The following is a 6,203-nucleotide window of genomic DNA, read 5'->3' as shown; positions in this document are numbered from 1 at the left end:
GGGTCAGAGACCTCCCAGTGGCCAACCATTTCAGTTCTGCATCACACTCCCATACTCATGTGTCTGTCCATGGCCTCGTGTACAATCCCACCAGACCACTTGTAAATTGGAGGAACAACACTTGATTTTCCGTCTGGGCAATCTCCAGCTGGATGGCATTAACATAGACTTTTCCAGTTTCTGCTAACCTGCTCTCCTTTCTCCTGCCCTTCCCTCTCCCCATCCCTCCTTGCCCATTACCTCTTTCCCGCCCCTTTCTTCTCTATTCACCTAGCCATCTCTCCCCTTGCTTGCTACTGTGTTCCCCTCCCTTCTCCTATTACCTCCTGCCTTTGCGACCACATCTTTTCCTCACCCTTTTGTTTGGATGCCTGCTGAGAATTTTCCATACCTTGATGAAGTACTTGAGCCGAAAATATTGGTTAAGTATTTTTATCTTTGCTCTATAAAATATACTGTTTGACCTGCTGAGTTTCTCCAGCAGTGTGTTTTTAGCATTGTAAGATCTGCTATTGCAATTTTTTATTTGATGAAGAAAATAGTTCTGGCTGTTACCCTATTTATGCCTCTCATAATCTTATATATCTCTATTAAGTCATCACTCATCCTTCTTTGCTCCAAAGAGAAAAACCCTGTTGACCTATCCTGATAAGAGACATTCTCCAATCCATCTTCCTGGTTAAATCACCTCTGCACCCTCTCCATAGCTTCCACATGCTTTCTGTGATGAGGTGGCCAGAACTGAACACAATGTTCCAAGTGTGGTCAAACCAGGGTTTTATATAACTACAACATTAACTCACAACTCTTGAACACAATCCCCTGACTAATGATGCCCAATATCACATAAGCTTTCCTAACTACCCGATCAACCTACATGGCCATCTTGAGAGATCTATTGTTTTGGACCCCAAGGTCCCTCTGTCCTTCCACACTGACAAGCATCCTGAAATTAATCATGCAGTTTTCCTTCATGTTCAACTTTCCGAAATGCATCACTTCACACTTATCCGAATGGAACTTCACCTGCCACTTTTCTGCCTTACCCTTCACCTACCTTATGTTGCAACCTATGACAACCTTCTACGCCAGTGGTTCTCAACCATTTTCATCCACTCACATACCACTTTAAGTATTCCCTATGCCACTGGTGTTCTGTGACTGTAAGAAATTGCTTAAGGTGGTATGTGGGTGGGTGGAAAGAAAAAGTTTGAAAACAACTCTTTTAATTGTTTCTAATTGACTCGTTATGTACACGGTTTCATAACTCCAAAGGAAATGGGCCAATGACAATTTTTCTCAAGCAAAATATTTCAGTAACAATTGGGTCTAGAGCAGTGATTCTCAATCCTCCCTTCCCACCCACAAGCCACCTTAATCAATCTCTTAATAATCACAGACCACCGATGGCATAGGGATTAATTAAAGTGGTACGTGAGTGGAAAGAAAAAGGTTGAGAACCACTGTTCTATGCTATCCACAACAACTCCAATCTTGACCTACGTAAACAAGAATGTTATAAATGGGGAACTGTACTAGTGAAGGTAATGTATTACAATATAAATTACATTTGTGTCCAAAATGAATGAACAGGAGAAAACACCCATAAAATAAGGATTCAAGATGACAACCACTTGGACCACTAGTGTTTAGGAGCCTCTATGTGTTTACACCTCACTTCCAAATTATAACTGCAAGTTGCAGGACACAACACATTTCACTAAACCAACAGTATGTAAAGAAACCTTGAGATTCAATGAGCAGGCACCAACCACACTTAACTACATTGACTAAAGTATACAGTACACAAATACTAGTTACAAAAAAAGTTGGTACTTCACAAATAGGTGTAGAAAAGATGAACATCAGAAAAGAAAAGAGGAATTATGAGAGGGTAGCCAAAGTTGTATCCGAGGTTTGGAGATTGGACTGATTTTAAAAAGTGCTCTGGTTTTAAGGAGATTCAGTAGCATTGGAGTTTGGAATGGAGACAATGGTAGGTTATCTCATTTTGGTGATAGGAGGTAGAATTTTAAATTTGGTTCAGGTTTCAATGCTAGAGTAAAAAAAAGGGGCAAGTAATTTGTTAGTATGTACAAGCTTAATATTCAAAACAAAACATACAACAGCTATTGAAACAAAAAAAAAAGCTGCAGATGCTGGATATTCCAAAACAAAGACAAATTTGCTTTAAACACTCAGCAGGTCAAATTACAATCATATCAGTTACTGTCAGTAATTAAAAGTATTAGTTACATTAACAAGCTTAGTTTGCACCGTTTCACTTTGTTCACTCCACCCTCTCCATCTCTGCAATTTAAAATACATTGGTCTTCTGACAATTTTAATTCTGATGAAACTTCATTGACTTGAAAAGCTGACTGTTTTTCTCTCCATTGATGCTGCCTGTCCCACTGAGTGCTTCCAGCATTTTCTTTATGTTTCATAACAATCTTATAAGACCCTTTGTGGACTTGCCATGCCAGTGGCTGAATGAGATGCTGGTGCAGCATCAGTGCTTTGAAGCAGCGCTTCGCTGAAGAGTAATGTCTTTTTTAAATTTTTTTAAAATTTTTTCACACTATGAACCATATCAACCAAAATACACACAAACATTTCCCTCTTGAATATACACAGTGGCATTTTCTCCCCTTTTTTTCCCCTCCCTTCCCTTCCTCCTTCCCACCCCCCTCCAAACGCACTAAACTTTCAACATATACAATACAATAAACCCATTAAACAATGTCATCACACAAATAAACAAGAAAATTGTATCATCTACTTTTACACACTGGATCTGGTAATTTTGTCTTCTTCTCATTTTATAATTTTACGGGGTGGAGTCCGCAGTAGGCCCTCTCTGTTGTGTTCCATGTACGGTTCCAAAATTTGTTCAAATAATGTAACTTTATTTTTTAAATTATATGTTATTTTTTTCCAATGGAATACATTTATTCATTTCTCTGTACCATTGCTGTACCCTCAGGCTCTCTTCTGATTTCCAAGTTGACATCATACATTTTTTTGCTACAGTTAAGGCTATCATAATAAATCTTTTTTGAACTTCATCCAGTTTGAGGCCTAATTCTTTATTTCTTATATTACTTCGAAGAAAGATTTCTGGAGTTTTTGGTATGTTGCTTTTTGTGATTTTATTTAATACCTGATTTAGATCTTCCCAAAACTTTTTCACTTTCTCACATGCCCAAATTGCATGTACTGTTGTTCCCCTTTCCTTCTTACAGCGAAAACATCTATCTGATAATGTTGGATCCCATTTATTTAACTTTTGGGGCATGATATATAGCCTGTGTAACCAATTATATTGTATCATGCGTAACCTTGTATTTATTATATTTTTCATAGATCCAGAGCATAACTTTTCCCATATTTCATTTTTTATCTTTATGTTTAAATATTTTTCCCACATTTTTTTGGGTTTATAGCTTATTTCTTCATTTTCCTTCTCTTTCAGCTTAATGTACATTTGTTTAATTATCATTGTTTCTGAAATTGCATATTCAAAGCTGCTTCCTTCTGGTAACCTCAGCCTGCTTCCCAATTTGTCCTTTAAGTAGGTTTTCAGTTGATGGTATGCAAACATTGTACCATGAGTTATTCCATATTTGTACTTCATTTGTTCAAATGATAATAAATTATTTCTCAAAAAACAATTTTCTATTCTTTTAATTCCTTTTCTCTCCCATTCTCTAAAGGAAAGGTTATCTATTGTGAAAGGGTTTAGTTGATTTTGCATCAATAATAATTTTGGTAGTTGGTAATTTGTTTTTTTCCTTTCTACGTGAATCTTCTTCCATATGTTGAGTAAATGGTGCAGTACTGGTGAACTATATTGCACCAGTTTTTCATCCCACTTATAAAGTACATGTTCTAGTACCTTCTCCCCTATTTTATCTAGCTCTATCTTGGTCCAATCTGGTTTTTCCCTTGTTTGATAAAAATCTGATAGATACCTTAATTGTGCTGCTCTATAATAATTTTTAAAGTTTGGTAGCTGCAAACCACCTTGTTTGTACCATTCTGTTAATTTATCTAGTGCTATCCTCAGTTTCCTCCCTTTCCATAAGAATGTTCTTATTATTCTCTTTAGTTCATTGAAGAATTTCTCTGTTAAGGGAATTGGTAACAATTGAAATAGGTATTGTATCCTTGGGAAGACATTCATTTTAATGCAATTTACCCTCCCTATCAGTGTTAGTGGCAATTCTTTCCAATGTTCTAAGTCATCCTGTAATTTCTTCATTAATAGCTGATAATTTAATTTGTATAGGTGGGCTAAATTATTTTCTAATCTAATACCTAGGTATCGGATTGCTTATGTTTGCCATTTAAATGGTGATTCTTTTTTAAACTCTGTGTAATCCGCATTTTTCGTTGGCATCACTTCACTTTTATTTGTATTGATCCTGTAGCTGAAGAATAATGTCTCGAGGAGCTCAGGATCACAAAGGGGTCTGTCCACAGCACTGGCACCTGCAGTCACAATACAATTCTCAAAACATCACATGCACAGCTATGTCAATTCGTTAAAAGACTACACAAAAGAGTCTGGAAAAACAACCAACTGAAAAACCTCACAAAGATAAGCGTATACAGAGCCGTTGTCATACCCACACTCCTGTTCGGCTCCGAATCATGGGTCCTCTACCGGCACCACCTACGGCTCCTAGAACGCTTCCACCAGCATTGTCTCCGCTCCATCCTCAACATCCATTGGAGCGCTTACACCCCTAACGTCGAAGTACTCGAGATGGCAGAGGTCGACAGCATCGAGTCCACGCTGCTGAAGATCCAGCTGCGCTGGATGGGTCACGTCTCCAGAATGGAGGACCATCGCCTTCCCAAGATCGTGTTATATGGCGAGCTCTCCACTGGCCACCGTGACAGAGGTGCACCAAAGAAAAGGTACAAGGACTGCCTAAAGAAATCTCTTGGTGCCTGCCACATTGACCACCGCCAGTGGGCTGATAACGCCTCAAACCGTGCATCTTGGCGCCTCACAGTTTGGCGGGCAGCAACCTCCTTTGAAGAAGACCGCAGAGCCCACGTCACTGACAGAAGTCAAAGGAGGAAAAACCCAACACCCAACCCCAACCAACCAATTTTCCCTTGCAACCGCTGCAATCGTGTCTGCCTGTCCCGCATCGGACTTGTCAGCCACAAACGAGCCTGCAGCTGACGTGGACTTTTTACCCCCTCCATAAATCTTCGTCCGCGAAGCCAAGCCAAAGAAGATGAACAGCAGAAACAAATCTATCCATCAATCCAATTCTACTTCAGTCTTTAGTTTTCAATAACTTAGCAACTATTTCATTTTGTCTTCTGTATTTGCACTCCAGTGAATTGTTCTCACAGTGTTTGCAACATGAGAGTTTAAAAGCTTCCAAGCTTCTATCAAAAGCAATTCAAATGGCAGTGGAGAAGCAACCTTGAGCAGGCCTGAGCCCAAAGGGCCCATTTGTTGGCCTCAACTTCTCTCCCACTTGGCAAAGTAGCATTAGCAAAGGCCACAGCAATGTGAGTAATTGGAGAAAAGGCACACTATCACCCACAGAAACAAAAACAAAACGACTTTGCCATTGTTGTGTGTGAAGAAACAAGTTTGACAAGTCCCAAAGAAACAAGGCTGAACACGGACCGGTTGGCTGGACAGTGGGTTTTATTTACATGCCTAGGGGAAATTGCAACAGGGATAATACGCACACACACAAACATACACACGTACTCTCTCTCTGGACATACTCGCAACTACTCAGAGGTAGAAAGATTTATAATCAAATTACAGCATATGATAACTACATCTCATCCCCCCCATCCCTTCATGTAGTGCAGGCACAGCTCCACACACAATATACAGCATCCAACCACCCTTTGTCTGCATACACCTGACCAACGACTCCAGCATCACCCATGGTTCACAGCCTGGGGTGGAGCTAGGGTTCATCCCAGAAATGAAAGGGGCAGATAGCTCACATGTGGTGGACCATCAGCCGGAGAGTCCAGCCCAGGTATCAATGAGGCAGTTAAAGGGGCCAGTGACTAAGTATGCACTGACCCATGGGCAGGGCTTGATCTAGATTCTCAGGTGAGGTGACCTGACTAGGTTCCAGGTGAAGGTCACATGACCTTCCACAATCGACAATCCCACTAGATTTGAGATATTCGCAACACCTTGGGCCATA

Source organism: Narcine bancroftii, chromosome 6, assembly GCF_036971445.1.
Source record: "Narcine bancroftii isolate sNarBan1 chromosome 6, sNarBan1.hap1, whole genome shotgun sequence".
NCBI lineage: Eukaryota > Metazoa > Chordata > Chondrichthyes > Torpediniformes > Narcinidae > Narcine > Narcine bancroftii.
The sequence above is the reverse complement of the archived record's forward strand: the minus strand, read 5'-3'. Positions refer to the sequence as shown.